At 41.0% G+C, this 17,494-nt stretch overlaps 1 protein-coding gene across 3 annotated transcripts in view; it reads left to right on the top strand.

Annotated features, from left to right (window-relative positions):
* The window catches only part of ccdc102b (coiled-coil domain containing 102B), a 506,740-nt gene that overhangs the window by 78,650 nt on the left and 410,596 nt on the right, over positions 1-17,494 (top strand). Inside the window, exon 1 of one of the 3 annotated variants that reach the window (XM_033018930.1) lies at positions 10,170-10,660. The exons of 1 other annotated variant lie outside the window; for it this stretch is intronic. The gene's annotated coding sequence lies outside the window, so the exon portion shown is untranslated. Of the gene's footprint in view, positions 1-10,169; positions 10,661-11,294; positions 11,314-17,494 lie in introns of those variants that run through there. One more of the 3 variants, XM_033018932.1, reaches the window with a different exon arrangement.

The raw sequence follows: 17,494 nt of genomic DNA, 5'->3' as shown, positions 1-17,494 counted from the left end.
CCTCCAGCAGCTTGTGTTTTGCTCCTGGCACTGTGGTGCTCTGTTCTATGTTCTCAAAGGAAACCAGCAAGTCTTATTGTAACATTTAAATGGCCAACCTATGATAATCGTTTGCCAGCCATTCACCTACCTCCATGAAAAGTAAAGGTGGCTATGTCCATACTAGTTTTGATTCCAACCACTAGTTTTAACTAATATTTTGCATTTTAACACTTAACATAATTCCAGTATAAACGATTTTGGAAATTAAGATTTAACTCATGTAAAATTGGTCAAATTGTGGTTCAACACTTTACAGGATTTGCTCCTTCTACAATATGTCAACCACTGCAGTGCTAAGCTGCATCTGTTTATTTAAAGTAGATGATACTTCTAACAATTACTGGGTTCCGTGGTGTCATCTGTCTACATAATGTAATCTTCTTATGAGAATGATGAGAGCACGGAATGAAAAATTATCATAAAGCTTGCCAAGGATTTGCTGCATGTTTTTCATAATGGAGACCACCCTTTAATCTTTCGAGGAGACTACTGCCTGTTATCAAACTCAACTGTAGATAGTTTAAGCATTCTCAGACCACCATGTGAACACCAAGTCAATATTCCAATGCCTTTGCATAAACAGTATAGAATCTGTTGCGTCTTGTATCATTTCACTTTCTTAGTTTATACCTATCCTGATATCTACCAACCTCTGTTTTCTCATAGATTTGTGAGCAACTCACTTTCAGGGAGTTCATTGCCTAGCTTCCATCAAAAAACATAAGTTACCAATTTGTTTGTATAATCCACCACAATACTCTAATTATTTTACTTACCACTAAATGATTAATTTAATGAGTAAAATGAGCCACTCCTTTGTAACTGTGTACCTTATGGTATTGTGGATACCAATTTATAATTCAAAGCAAAAGAGAACTAAGTACATATCCTAGAGACATTTCATCATTGTGTAGTTGCCAACCAGGATATGGATAAATAAAGGTTTGTTTTACCTGACTACAAAGATATCATTTAAGTAATGGTTCAGTCTAACCTCTGGATCGCCAAAATATTGTCTAAGCATGCAATACGTTTAAAGAGTAGTTTGCATTAGCTTGAGGCTAGTTTAAATGTGAACCAGATTTAAATTCTGGAAACAAGCAGTTGTTTGCAGAGAAATTATAGCAAGTACATAGTATTTCCAAAAAGCGTATACCAATAGTATACCTCTTTATGTACAAAGGTGAAGTTTATAACCAGAATTGTTTTGAGTCTTGTATGCCTTTATTTTACTGAGCATCTCTTATCTGATTGCTTTTCATGCAAATTAAGACAGTCAAGTTTACAAGATTTCTATTTTATGTTTCTTTGGATTCTTGTCTTGCAATGTAAATAATGTTTTATCATCAATTGTGAGCGACATGCTTTAATGGTGTCAACCAAGATACATTTAAAGTAGGATAAATTGATGCATAATAATGTTTTAATTTCAAATAACTCTTGCTTCCTTAGAACAGCACCAACACCAATTATTTCAAATACAGATTCAAATCTCTGGCTATTTAGGCCTGAAGCTTATCTATATTTGTTGCATTGATGCAGATAGTGATTTCATGTGACCGGTCCAGTACAAAAGCTTCTATTCATCAATGGAATGTACAGTAATGCAAGACATAACTAACTTTTAATTGAGTAATTTTGCTACATTTCCGGTGTGCATTCACATTGGCATTCGATGCCTGTTTGAGCAATAACCTTGTAGCACAGAAAACCTTTGACTGTCATTTCTTTCTCTGTAATAGAGAAAAGAAAATGATGACAGGAGGAAAATGGGAATAATAGCACTGTGAACCTCGGCCTCATTGGGGGAAACTGAGAGGATTATATAAATTGTTTTTAGGGAGCCATAGAGGGAGTACAGAGAAGGTTCACCAGACTGATTCCTGGGATGTCAGGACTTTCATATGAAGAAAGACTGGATAGACTCGGCTTGTACTCGCTAGAATTTAGAAGATTGAGGGGGGATTTTATAGAAACTTACAACATTCTTAAGGGGTTGGACAGGCTAGATGCAGGAAGATTGTTCCCGATGTTGGGGAAGTCCAGAACAAGGGGTCACAGTTTAAGGATAAGGGGGGAAATCTTTTAGGACCGAGATGAGAAAAACATTTTTCACACAGAGAGTGGTGAATCTCTGGAATTCTCTGCCACAGAAGGTAGTTGAGACCAGTTCATTGGCTATATTTAAGAGGGAGTTAGATGTGGCCCTTGTGGCTAAGGGGATCAGTGGGTATGGAGAGAAGGCAGATACAGGATACTGAGTTGGATGATCAGCCATGATCATATTGACTGGTGGTGCAGGCTCTAAGGGCCGAATGGCCTACTCCTGCACCTATTTTCTATGTTTCTATGTTTTGCTATTTTTACAAATGTTCAACAAAATGAAATGTTTATGTAATTAGATGTGATCAAATTATACCAGAACTCCAGTGGTTTTAGAAAACACAAAAATGCAGATGCTAGAAATTTGAGGTAACAAAAAAGCTGGAAATACTCAGTGAGTCGGGCAGTACCTGTGGAAAAAGAGTGTTTACTTCAAAGGGAAATAACCTTTCATCAGAAATGCAGTTGTTTTTATTCATTCACTTTTAGATTAAGGAAATATGTTTCCTGTTCGGACCTAGCATATTCTTGCAATACCTTTGTCATCTATATCAATGATTTGGATGAGATCATACATGGCAAGAATAGCAAGTTTGCAGATGATACAAAAGTGGGTGGTATTGCAGATAGTGAAGATGGTTGTGAAAAATTGCAGCAGGATCTTGATCGGTTGCCAGGTGGGCTGAGGAATAGTTAATTAAATTTAATATAGATATATGTGAAGAGTTGCATTTTCAGAAATCTAAATTGGGCAGGAACTACACAGAGCTCAGTGGAGTGGTACAGAACAGAGGGATCTAGGAGTGCAGGTACATAGTTCCTTGAAGGTGTAGTCACAGGTGGTCAAAAAGTTTTTTGGCACATTGGCCATCATCATTCAGAGTATTCAGTATAGAAGTTAGGAGGTCACATTGCAGTCAAGACATTGGTGAGGCTGCATTTAGAGTATTGTGTTCAGTTCTGGGCACCATGTCATAGGAAAGATATTGTCAAGCTGGAAAACATGCAGAGAAGATTTGCGAGGATGTTACCAGGACTCTATAGGGAGAGGTTGATCAGGCTAGGATTTTATTCCTTGGAGCACAGGAGGATGAGGGGTGATCTTATAGAGGTATATAAAATTAAGTGTGGAATAGATTGGGTAGATGCACAGTCTTTTGCCCAGAGTAGGGGAATCGAGGACAGGAGGACATAGGTTTAAGATGAAGGGGAAAAGATTTAATAGGAATCTGAGGGGTAACTTTTTCACACAAAAGGTGGCGCGTGTATGGGACAAGCTGCCAGAGGAGGTAGTTGAGGCAGAGACTATCGCAACTTATAGGAAACAATTAGAAATGGATACAGGAGTCAGGGGCAAATGTAGGCAGGTGAGACTAGTGTAGCTGGGACATGTTGGCGGGTGTGGGCAAGTTAGGTCGAAGGGCCTGTTTCCATGCTGTATGACTGTGACCACCCCTAAGCTCCGATTCAATCAGCAATGTGGAAGATCAGGAATGAATAAGAAAAATGAAAGAAAGTGGCAGGTAATATAATTTGACTATTAATCTAAAAAATTAAAAGCTGAACCATAGGGCTTACTACCTAAGAAATAAAAATGTGGATTTTTAAAAATGTAAGTTCTGTTTGCGCTCCTCTTCTCAAGTTAAACCCAGCTGCTGAAAAGTTGAACAGGACTGGAAAAAAAAAGTTGTGACTTTACTTCATTACTTGTGATCTGGGAGGAGCAGGAATGATTTTCGTTATACAATCTGGTTGAATTCGGAATCCTCACCACGGCACTCCGCATGTGTGCCAGGATCAAATTCCAACCAGTGGCAGGACTTGAACCTCCTATATCAGAATTAGCATTGGATTCGCCCACGGGCTTGGAAGGCAGATTCCTCCCTATCCGAGTCAAAGGTTTGATCCCTGTCCCTCATTTCTATATAATTTTGGGTACTAAAATTCGTTCCATAACATCTGCCTTTCAATCTGCCAAAATGCTAATATTTCTAAGTTTACAGGGTGAAATTTCCATTGGTGGAAGGCAGATTTGAAACTTTATGCAGTGTGTGATGTTAAAATAGCTTGTCTCTGAGGTAATAAGAATTTGCATGTTCAAACATACAAGTGAAGTATGTGCTGACTGGGCATGTTCTAAATGCCCTGATTACCAAACAACCTGGCCCTTAGTTCATTTTCTGTGTTTAATTTACTGTAGCTTATTTTGACTTTAGGCTATAATGTAAAATTAATAATACTGATTCAGTCACCCATAATACATCTCCTTATTTTCCTTAGAAGTCTGTAGAAGCAAAAATCCTGAGAATGTACAATGTGTGACTGATTCGGTATCCATTCCTCTTAACACAAACCCTAACAACAAAACTACTTGTGCTTGCTTTAATTCAGACTTTAATTGAACTTTCTAATGATAGGTAGAGTGAAGGACTTTGTAAATGTCGACTGGCTAATACGATGATTTGTAGTTTCCTTGCAGAAACATATTCAAGTAGTTAGCAGACTGTTTGGATGATTTAACAAATCAACTCGCAGAAAAATAATAATGTCTATCTTCCGTGCATATACCAGCATCTGCATTTCCTTTCTACATATTTCACAGCTAGTTGCTACTCACTGATCCTACACTACCTACTCTTTAATCAGTTACGCCCCTGTCCCACTTAGGAAACCTGAACGGAAACCTCTGGAGACTTTGCGCACCACCCAAGGTTTCCGTGCTGTTCCCGGAGGTTGCAGGTAGTGGAAGCAGGTAGGGAGACTGACAAAAACCACAGAAACCTTGGGTGGGGCGCAAAGTCTTCAGAGGTTTCCGTTCAGGTTTCCTAATTGGGACAGGGGCATAAGGGTACTCTTTCCGGGGTTGCTGCTTATCAAAAGAGTTTCTGAAGTTCTTTTTCAGTGGATTGCAAAAGCTAAGAAGGTATAGAGAGGAAAAGAGAATGACCAAGGGATGTCACTAGAACGTAGACGAGGAAACACTTTTTCTCACAGAGAGTGGTGAGTCTGTGGAATTCTCTGCCTCAGAGGGCGGTGGAGGCAGGTTCTCTGGATGCTTTCAAGAGAGAGCTAGATAGGGCTCTTAAAAATAGCGGAGTCAGGGGATATGGGAAGAAGGCTGGAACGGGGTACTGATTGGGGATGATCAGCCATGATCACATTGAATGGTGGTGCTGGCTCGAAGGGCCGAATGGCCTACTCCTGCACCTTTTGTCTATTGTCATGTTATGAAAAGTTCCACGCAGAAGATGGTAGGCGTCTCTACAAGTTGACGTTGCTAAATATTTTTTTTAGATTTGTGATTTGTTGCATGTAACAATCCCCGAGGCCCAGAGCTAACGACCATGTTTTATTTGCATATCCTTGTGCTATTCAAAAGCCTCATTCATACTTTGTTACTCCATGGCACAATTGGTCAGCACGTTTGGCTGTAACTGAAAGGCTGGTGGTTCGAGCTCTCCCACGGTCACAGGGCCTAACTCTGCAAGGATCTGTAATTTCTATTCTAAATTGGAAAGGTTTAAGATATGGGCCGTGTCTCTTCTGGTCTTGCTTCTCTATCTTGTGTGCCTGTCATCTTATCCTGTGGGGAGAAAGAATTAGTGAATGCACATTCTGATGATTTTGCTTATTGTAGATATTAATGATGAGAAGCAACAAATGTAATTGGGATAGGCAGCTGTTGAGGGGAGGTATTGGCGTCAAGTTAGGAAAAGGGGAAGTACAACGGGATCTGGGGGTCCTTGTATATCAGTCTATGAAAGTAAGCATGCAGGTACAGCAGGCAGTGAAGAAAACGAATGGCATGTTGGTCTTTATAACAAGAGGAATCGAATACAGGAGCAAAGAGGTCCTTCTGCAGTTGTACAGAGCCCTAGTGAGACCACACTTGGAGTATTGTGTGCAGTTTTGGTCCCCTAATTTGAAGGACATTCTTACTATTTAGGGAGTACAGCGAGGTTTACAAGGTTAATTCCCGGGATGGCGGGACTGTCAAATGCTGAGAGAATGGAGCAGCTGGGCTTGTACACTCTGGAGTTTAGAAGGATGAGGAGATCTCATTGAAACATCTAAGATTGTTAAGGGTTTGGACACGCTAGAGGCAGGAAACATGTTCCCGATGTTGGGGGAGTCCAGAACCAGGGGCCACAGTTTAAGAATAAGGAGTAAGCCATTTAGAACGGAGACGAGGAAACACTTTTTCTCACAGAGAGTGGTGAGTGTGGAATTCTCTGCGTCAGAGGGCAGTGGAGGCAGGTTCTCTGGATGCTTTTAAGAGAGAGCGAGATAGGACTCTTAAAAATAGCGGAGTCAGGGGATATGGGGAGAAGGCAGGAACGGGGTATTGATTGGGGATGATCAGCCATGATCACATTGAATGGCAGTGCTGGCTCGAAGGGTCAAATGGCCTACTCCTGCACCTATTGTCTAATGCATGTAATTGAGCCGTGAGAAATTCCACAAAGACTATCATGTGAGAATTGAAGGAAAGAGAAACAGTGGTTGAAAATCATTCATCAAAAGTGTTGAGGAAAGATCTTTGATTTGAAATATTACCTCAGCTTCTCTTTGGTCAGATGCTGCCTGATCTGCTGTTTCCAGTTTTTATCTGAGATTTCCAGCGTTTTACATTTTCATATATGCTCATTTATTTATAGAAGAGTACAGCACAGGAACAGGCCCTTCAGCCAAGTGTCCTTGCCAAACATGATACTGTTAAACTAATCTCCACGTGATCCATATACCTCTTTTATTTGCATATCCTTGTGCTATTCAAAAGCCTCATTCATACTTTGATACTCCATGGCACAATTGGTCAGCACGTTTGGCTGTAACTGAAAGGCTGGTGGTTCGAGCTCTCCCACGGTCACAGGGTCTTTTTCAAATTAAAATTGACATTAGTTTAGGCAGGTACTATAACAGCATTTAAAAGACATTTGGACAAGTACATAGATAAGAAAGACTTAAAGAGATATGGGCAAACACGGGCAGGAGGGATTAATGTTGGTGGGCATCTTGGTCAGTATGAGCAAGTTGGGCTGAAGGGCCTGTTTCCATGCTGTATGACACTATGCCACAATTGTATCTGCCTCTAGCACCAACCCTGGCACTGCACCCACCACTCTGTGTCAAAAACACTTGCCTTGTATATCTCCTTTAAACTTTCCCCTCTCACCTTTAAAGTTACGTCACTCTGGGAAAAAGATGTTGACAGTCTAACCTATCTCTGCCTCACCTAAGTTTATGCACCTCTGTCAGGTCTCCTCCCAGTCTCTGTCTCCCCTCAATATACTCATCTCGGAGAGCTGATTTGGATAACATGATTTTAATCAATCATTAAGCTTTTCTCTGTTACAAAAACCTTGTGATAAATTATAGGTATACACAAAATGCTGGAGTAATTCAGCGGGATAAGCAGCATCTCCGGAGAGAAGGAATGGGTGACATTTCGTGTCGAGACCCATCTGACAAATTACGATTTGAATGTGATGTAATACAAGACAAAAATGTTTCAGTATTGTAATCCCATTATTAGTCTCCACTGAATACCGTTATATTTTATAACTTTAATATTGAATACAAAAATGGCAGTATTTCAACTTTTACTAAAAAAAATGATACCAAAGGTTATTAGTAGAGCCAGGATGTTTAGGCACTAAAACATTCTGAAATAGCCAGGCAAAAAGGCATAATAAAATTCCAAAAAAAGGCACCAAAAAGGCATTTATTGACAAGAAAGGACATAAAAAGGCATTTATTCCTTCAAAATATGGTTAAAAATGATAATATATAGGTATACTACATTAAATTACCAAAGTTGCCTGGTTGCACATAATTACTAGCATTTATTTTCAAATTATCTGGTGTTAAACTATACTGTCTGTCGGACAGAATATGCTTCAGTTGTGAAAAACTTCTTTCTACCTCAGCTGAGGTCACTGGTGCATACACGAAACAAGCTACAGACTCTATATTAATGTCAATATCTTGTGCATTACAACTACCTTTGAGAACTTTAGCTACGTTTTCTATTTCTTCAAGATCTTTGTTAGCTAAAATCACCCGCTTACATTTTCCTTGTATGTCTTTACCTCCATCGCCAGGAACTTTACGAATATCGTCAGCTACTTTGTTGAAAACCTGCAAGTTATTCAATAATGTTTTGACACGTTTCTCAAGGGAAGTGATAGCTTGTGGGAAGTTTGCAAAATTGGAAGCAATATACACAAGATCGCGGTGGAGGGACTTTTTCTGCATGATTTCACTGACGATCCTGACTGCAGCAGATTCTTCTTCAAATCAGTTGACGATTTATGTTATCTTTTCAAAATTTGCAGCATAGTAGAGTACAGCAGAGAGCCATGTACTCCACCTAGTCAAAGGCTGAGGAGGTAGCGGAATCTCGAGTGCTATTTCCTTGAACAACTGCACACATGACGGTGCTTTGAGGAAGATTTTCTTGACATAGGAAACTAGGCGATCGACATTTGGAAACAAGTGACGTATGTGCTTGGCAATTCTATGAAGTCCTTGAGCTAAGCATGTTAAATGCAACATTTTGGGGAATAAAACTTTAAGTCACCAACAGAAGAACATTCTTGTGTTTTATACCTTCTGGCCAAAGTACAGCAAGTGAAGATGTAAACAACTGAGCAATAGTTGAGCTGTTTGACTTCTCCAATACTTCCGATGTCAACTCCTTTGATGGTTGACATGCCTCCAGTGGTACCGATGACCACATTGGCAACATAACTCCCCACAGCATTGGTTGTCTCGTCTATTGAGATCCATATTTTGTTGCATGCAACTTCATCTCTAATTTTCTGCACAACAATGTTGAAGTTGCTGTCAACATAATTTTTCCGTAATGATGACTCGCTTGGTCTATGTTCCTCTGTGTATTTCTCCTAAAAAACCTCTGAGAGGTTTGTGTTCCAATTTCCACAGTGGAATTCTAGCATCAATGAATGCCTTGCACAGATCACTCGAAAAACTCAGATGTGCGACTGGAGCCAGCAGTAAAGGTAGTGGGGAGACAAGCTTGGGTATTTTGCTTGGGTAGTCTACACCCCAGCGGAATCAACATTGACTTCTCTAATTTTAGATAGCCCTTGTCTTCTCCCTCCTCCCCCTTCCCAGCTCTCCTTCTAGTCCTACTGTCTCCGCCTCTTCCTTTCTTTTTCCCGCTCCCCCCCCCAACATTAGTCTGAAGAAAGGTCTCGACCCGAAACGTCGCCTATTCCTTCTCTCCATAGATGCTGCCTCACCCGCTGAGTTTCTCCAGCATTTTTTGTCTACCTTCGATTTTTCCAGCATCTTCAGTTCTTTCTTAAATAGATCTTGGAAAAGTCTGATCCAGCGGGCAGTGGCACGAACGAATGAAGTCCGACAGTGGCGCCACCGGTTTCGCCCCGGTGTTGGAAATTTTCTTGTAAGTTATACTATGTTAACATGTTAATAATAACATTAATATTAATGTGTTAACATAGAAAACGTCATTGTAATCACGGTACAACGAGAGAAAATAGCACAACCTTTTAGCAAAATGGCAAAAAAAAGGCTGATTTAGGCACTCGATTATGAAAAAGGCATTATCCTGGTGAAATCACCAAAAAAGCATGAAAAGGCACATGGCATTTATGGCAAAATCCTGGCTCTAGTTATTAGTTTCTTCTCAGTCTTGTGAGTCCACAGAGCCTAAACCTACAGCCCACCAGAATATATGCTTTTGGACCACATGATGGATTGCAGAACTTCCGTGGGCCGTGCAGGGAAGTGAATGGTGGAACCCGTTCATGTTTCCAAGGGGAAAATAAAACTGAGAACTGAGGCCATTCCTCCATGTTCACAGTGATGCCATGTCCTATATCGGGACACCGAATACAAATCCAGCCCGTTCCAGTAGTCGGTGGGTCAAATCCTGCTGGAAAAAATAAAGGGAAGTTGAACACACACGAAGTTCTCGGGCAGTTTGGAGGGTGGGGTGAAAAGAAACGGCACCGAATACAATGTTTCACAAATTACTGTTTGATATGTCATTCCACTGTACATGTCCCCCTAAAAACCTCGCTCCAACTTTCTCGTTACTTGGCCGACGTGTACATGAATTGTCCTTTGTAATTTAAACAGCAAATGAGTTCAACAATGCGGAACCTCTACCTCCAAGCAGAGAATACCTGGCTTGCTTCTGAAAACGAAACTGTAACGCAGGAGGAGCCCGGACTCCAGTAGAGCTGGTTTTAACTCCCGAAAATGCGTGGGTTTGGGTCGTTAACATTTTTTTAAAGCGTTTCAAACCCATCCCGACCCGCCCACTTCCAGTAACGGAGACGGGGCAGGGGCTGGGGAGGCGATTCGCACCCACAGGACGGGGGTCAGCCAGTGAAATCCGACAAGCAGGCAGTGTGGATCCACTTTTATACAGGATTTCTTTTTTGTTTAACCATTTCGGCTGGGTGTCGGGACTCGAGAAAACCACCAGTTAGAAGGAGGCGCGCAGGTTTGGATCCATTATGTAAGTGCATTTTCAGCACAGTTTGAGAGGCGGGGGGGGGGGGGGGGGGGGGGGGGTGCGAGGTCCGGCTTTTCCCTTCCAGCCCCCACCTCATCGCTGACTCCTCCATATCGCCAGTCCCCTGCGATTCCCCCCACCCCACCCCATGATCTCCCCACAGATCCTACCCGGCTCTTACCCTCATGACTGTCCTGGCCGTGAGCTTCCTCATAAGTTCTCTCCTTGACCATAACTTCAGACCTCCCTCCCCCTCCTATATAGCACTCGACCACGACCCACCCCATCCAAAAAACCCGAACCAAACTCGTGAACATAACCTGCCCCAACACCTCAGACCACACAGCCTCTTCCCCCCTGCCCGCTCCACACCACCTCTCACTCCCTCAGCTGCACTGTCTTGTGCTGTGGGCTCACCCCCCTGACAGGCAGAGAACCTGTCAATCAGGCACTCTGTCTGGGTTTTGCAAGCATATAAAATGCGCCCTACTGTTCATTTAAGAAGGAAGTCGTGGAGATCGATGCTGTGTGATTTTCCACTCCCGGCCGCTATGGAATCTACGAGTGGCACCATCCACGGCGTCCCCTCTTTGATCGGGGAAAGTTGCTTGTGAATACTGAACTTAAGTCATTAGAAACACTGATCATGTTTCAACGTGGATATTCTGGACAAACTGAACCACTTTGTATAAGCATATTACAAATTGAACTTCTATCCAAACGAATCACTGACTTTGGGTAATAATAAAACGGGCGCGATTAAAACAAATACTCTCAATATGAATTCTTAGCCTGGAGTTAAAGTAGCATTTTTCAATGCAAAGGCATTTCCTTTTTCTTTTTGCAATATATCACAAAGGATTTCACGTTTCTGGTCAGAAAACCTGATTCTAAGTGCATTACCATTTTTGGTTTTGTTGTTGGCAACAAAAAGGTATTTAGTCAGAGTTAAGAGGAAATATTGGCCAGGAAAAATAAGAAGCAGGATTCATTGATGTTCTGATTAGCTGAGGTACCTCAGTTCTCGACTAAGAGAAAAGATTGTGGGTATTGTTTGTCTGATCAGAAGGACCAGACTTGGAACATTCACTAACTATTCATTCACAGTAATCTTCTGGGGAGGGGCATTTGACATCGCCTTTGAGATCCTCAGGTTCTTCAGTCTCGCTGATCTGATTAAGGGTCTCATTAAAACATAACATTAACATTCTCATTGACTGCAGATAAAAATCAATAATAAAAGAGAAATGGAAATCTATTCCAATTGAGATTGAGTAAATTATATCATTACAACTGTATTAACTCTTGATGTCTTGAATTTCAGACCATATATAATTATTTTGACCAAATACAGATCAGTCGTGTAATATATGCAGTCCTATTAGCAGTAACTAGTTAGCACATCTGTGAATTCTGCACAAGAGAATAATTAACTTGTAATTGTTGTGCAATTTATTTATCAGTGTGCACTATTGTAACAATTTCAAGCTTTAGAGCTCTAGAAATTGTTATTTGGAAAAGTATCAGAATGTGTTGGTCAGTGTAATACAGCTTGAACACATTTGTGAATGCTAAGAAACTAGTTAAAATTTGTATTGAACTGTTGTTGAGCAGCAATTTGAGAACCAAGCAATGGATGTTGAACCAGGAGTAAAACTGCTGAAAAGATTGTATGGGTATTATCCAAATTAAAATAATGTGGTTGTCTGATATGATTGATCGCTTGTGAGATTTTTCTTGGAAAGGAGACAACTGAGAGGACATCTCATGTGGTCACTAAAATTATGAAAGGATTTTGTAGAGTGGAAATGGTCACAACCATTTGGAAGAAAGTCTCTTTGTACAGAAAGTAGTAGCAATATGGAATATATCATGTGAGATGGTTGATTCAAATTTGGAAACTTTAAGTTTTGATGGATGTGTCAGAGAGCCAGGAATAGAGGGAGCCAAGTAGGAAGTGGTGATTAGAGTGGGAGGAGGCCTTTTGTAGAATATGAACAACACATGGATTAGTTGGGGCCAAGCATGTGTAATGTGCAATAGTAACATAAAAATAACTATTAAGAGTGCAATTTGGCAGCATTAACTTCCCCCTGTAAAGTGTTGTAAGAAAAAAATTGGTAAGTAGTCTGAAAATTTTTGGTCATTAAAATAATCAACTAAATAAATTTACTATGCTACAGTTCTGGAACTGCAGTCCCTCTATGGAGTATTAGTTCTTAGAATCCATTTTTTTGATGCATAAATGTAGACCACTATACTTTACCTTGATTTAGAATTAGCATTTGACAGTTGTGGGTTAAATTGCCTCTAGTATTGAGACAGTATCTCTAATCTCATTATCTCATTAAACTATGTCAAGTCCAGTCAAGTCAAGAGAGTTTATTGTCATGTGCCCCAGATCGGACAATGATATTCTTGCTTGCTGCAGCACAACAGAATATAGTAAGCATAAATACAGAACAGTTCAGTCTGTCTATATAGCATAGACCTTAAAGTGCAATAGGCTGTTATAGTTCAGAGTTTGTTTGATGGTGAGTTTAACAGCCTGATGGCTGTGGGGAAGAAGCTGTTCCTGAACCTGGATGTACCAGATTTCAGGCTCCTGTACCTTCTACCTGATGGCATCGGAGAGATGAGTGTGTTGCCAGGATGGTGTAGGCCCTTGATTATGTTGGCAGCCTTTTTAAGGCAGCGACTGCGCTAGATCCCTTCGACGGTGGGGAGGTCAGAGCCGATGATGGACTGGGCAGTGGTCACAACTTTCTGCATTCTTTCCCACTCCTGGACGCTCAAGTTGCCAAACCAAGCCACGATGCAACCAGTCAGCATGCCCTCTACGGTGCGCCTGTAGAAGTTCGAGAGAGTCCTCTTTGACATACTGACTCTCCGTAATCTTCTCAGGAAGTAGAGGCGCTGATGAGCTTTCTTTATAATTGCATCCGTGTGCTGGGACCAGCAAAGATCTTCGGAAATAAGCATGCCCAGGAATTTGAAGTTCTTGACATTTTCCACCGTTGATATAAATGGGATTGTGGGTCCCTATCCTACACCTTCCAAAGTCCACAATCAGTTCCTTGGTTTTGCTGGTGTTGAGAGCCAGGTTATTGTGCTGGCACCAGTTGGTCAATCGCTCAATCTCACTTCTATACTGGCCCAGTCCAATGCCTCAGCTCTTTGCTAAAGACCTTATCGTAGAATGTTATCTTTTGTTGTGTATAGTAGCCAACACGTGATGTAGCTGTTTGAATTGAACTGCGTTTCTAAGATTTGGTTCTACAAATTACTGAGGTGGAATTCAATGTGAACACATTGCTACTAGGGTTGAATATTCGGGCCTCCAACTCCAAAATTCTATGGGGATTCCATTGCTTTTCTGTAATAACGTGCAAAAAAAAAAACACGAGCAACACCACACTTCCAGTTCACAATGACTTTGTAAAAACAATGCAGGAGTGTTTGAAACGCACCCACTGTTTGAAGAATACAGCTGGCAACATCCGTACCGCAGGCATAATCACACTCTCCAGATTGAAGGAACATCTAATATCTGGGAGAAAATCTTCTTCTTCTTCTTAAGCCCTTTGCTCCTCCAGGGAGCATAGGCCATTGACAAATGTTCTCCACCTCACTCGGTTGTTGGCAAAAATACGTCTGGACTAAACCAGTCTGGTTTCAACCACTCCCCCTCCATCGCCCACCTCCAGTGGAATCGCACAGGCTATGGACAGTGTACTCGTCTGCTCCACCAGGAGAAGATATGGGATGTCATCTATGGCCATACGTTCTAAACCATGGAAGCTGTAGCAGGCAATTCCATTAAGATTTTTTGCATCTCAGAAGATCATTGTTTAGGTTAGTTTAGTTAAGAGATGCAGCAGATTTTCACCCCACTGAGTCCACGCTGACAATCAATTACTCGCTCACACTAATTCTATGTTGTCCCACTTTCTCATCCACCTTATACACTGTGATAGGCTTGATAGGCTTTTTCCTCACAGCTAGGAAGTTGCACAAATACCTGTGCAACTAAGCAGAGAAAATAAAAGTATAACAGTGAAAATAGAAAGCAAGGTTCTAGAAGATATAGATCCCTAGTTGGGTCAGGGGAGAAGAGTTGGGGCGGAGAAATAATATTTCACAATCCCCAAAAAAGAGAAAAAGTGCTGGAGCAACTCAGCGGATGAAGCAGCATTTCTGGAGAATATGAACAGGTGACGTTTTCAGTTGGGATCCTTTGTCAGACTGAAAAGTGCTGACTAGAGCTCAGACTGTGGAGGTAGGGGGGGTCGGGATGAAGAAAGGAAGAGGCGGAGACAGTGGGGTGTGGGAGAGCCGGGAAGGAGAGGGGAAGGAGGGAGAATGCAAGGACTACCTGAAATTGGAGATGTTCATACTGCTGGGGTTCGTCTACATTTATTTTTTGATTATGAACCTACCCAAAGAAGACAAAAGGAATACATTTTTTTGACAACAATCTCTTTCCTTCCATCAAAAGGACATGAAAATAGCCGCATAAATTATTCCTAAAACCTTGATCCCTGAGCAGTGTAATTGGAATCAAAGCAACCTCTATGTTAGCTAAAAACTGTCACAATTGCTCTCCACACTGTCTTGTTCCACTTTCACCTCTGATACAAATTCAACAGATAGAACCATGGCGCATATGTAGAGTGAAGGGTCCAGAATTTGCCTTGACTTCGTGATTGCTTAGTAAATTTCTACCTGCACTATAGATCTGTAATTTCAGAAGAATGCACCCTGATGATCAAGGCAGAGTGGCGAAGAAGGCATTTAGTAGGCTTGCCTACATTAGTCAGGCCATTGAGTACAGGAGTTGTGACATCATGCTACAAATATACAACTCGTTAGTGAGGTTGCAAGTGGAGTATTGTGCACCATCGTGGTCACCCAGCTATGGGAAGAATGTCATTAAACTGGAAAAAGTGCATTTAAAATAATCACAGGGTGGTTTCCAGGACTGGAGAGCTTGAGTTATAAAATGAAGCTGGATAGGCTGCGACTTTTCTCACAGGAGCATAGAAGGGGTATTGATTAAGTAAGTAAGTAAGTTTATTGGCCAAGTATTCACATACAAGGAATTTGCCTTGGTGCTCCGCCCACAAGTAACAACATGACATACAGTGACAGTTGCGAATGACTCAGAAAACACTAAACATTAATAATAATAAAACATTAATGATAAAACACCATTGATCAAGCATGTGAACCAACAAAATACCAGATCAAAGGAAGGCTACAGATTTTTGGCTGTTGAGTAGAGCAACTACTCGTGGTTAAAAGCTGTTTTTATGTCTGGCTGTGGCAGCTTTGACAGTCCGGAGTCACCTTCCAGAGGGAAGTGATTAAGCTGGATGGTCACAGTCTTTCTTTTCAGCGTAAGTCTAAACCTAGAGAGCATCTGTTTGAAGTGAGAGGAAAGATTTAAAAGAGACTGAAGGGCATCTTTGTCAGACAATGTGGTGGTTTTATAGGGAATGAACTGGCAGATGAAGTGGTGGAGGTGGGAAAAATTACAATGTTAGGAAATAATTTAAAATATAGAAAAAGTTTAGCGGGATTTGGACTAAATGCAGGCAAATGTGCTACCTCAGATAAACATACTGGTCAGCATGGACAAGTTTGGCTGATGGGTCTGATTCCGTGCCGTGGAGCATTGTGATTCGATGACTGATATATTTCCTGGATAGGTGCCCGCTGAAAATGCATTGAGCCCCAAGTTACTGCAATCCTGCAACATAATTATCCTGTTTTTTTCCCCCATTGTAAAGCGGATGTAGCTTACAGTATAATTATTTAATAGGATAAATACCAATTGAAGATACTAATGCTTTACCTTCAGTTGGAATCCAATTTGGGTGCCTTCTATAATAAAAAATAATAAGTCACATTAATAATTCAGGCAACTGACCTTTCACCACAGAATTGGCAGACGTTAGGCAAGTGCAAATACTTAAGCAAGTATTGAGGCTGGGGAGGGGGTATAAGCAAAAGAGAAAAAAAAGGAAAGTTTGCGACAGGATGGAAAGACAATAGACAATAGATGCAGCAGTAGGCCATTCGGCCCTTCGAGCCAGCACCGCCATTCAATGTGATCATGGCTGATCATCCACAATCAGTACCCCGTTCCTGCCTTCTCCCCATATCCCCTGACTCCACTATTTTTAAGAACCCTATCTAGCTCTCTCTTGAAAGCATCCAGAGAACCTGCCTCCACTGCCCTCTGAGGCAGAGAATTCCACACATTTACCACTATCTGTGAGAAAAAGTGTTTCCTCGTCTCCGTTCTAAATGGCTTACTCCTTATTCTTAAAGCATGAAAGCATGAGAGATTAAATGATGCCAGTAGAATGATGCCAGTGGAAGGAGAATATAATGGATTTTAAAAATGGTGTAGAATTCTAGAAATTGGGTAAAATTTATAAAGTATTGCTTTCTAGACGATGTCAGGATCTGGCAACAATTTTGAAAATCGCAACCATTCCTTATAAATTCCTTTTGTATTTATAATTTAAAGATGTGCAATGTAAGAAATAATGTAAATGGGTTCATTTATAAAATACGCAGTGTGCAGAAGGTTTTTGAAGGTTGAGGTGGGGACTGATGGGGCGAATGGTCACCCGTTCTATGGCATTCCTCTTTACTGAGCTTTTTTTAAAAAAATGTTTAATTTTATTTATTAGAAGTAAGTACACTACAGTGGTACCTTTATTCAGGTGCCAAATATATGTTGACGTTACATTCTATGTACAACATCATTTTTTATTTTTTTTAAAGAAATTAGAGAGACGAAGATAATAGAGAGTAGAAGAACGT

The sequence above is a fragment of the Amblyraja radiata genome, chromosome 4 (assembly GCF_010909765.2).
Source record: "Amblyraja radiata isolate CabotCenter1 chromosome 4, sAmbRad1.1.pri, whole genome shotgun sequence".
NCBI lineage: Eukaryota > Metazoa > Chordata > Chondrichthyes > Rajiformes > Rajidae > Amblyraja > Amblyraja radiata.
Note: the sequence above shows the minus strand (reverse complement) of the source record. Positions and strands in the feature narration are given on the sequence as shown.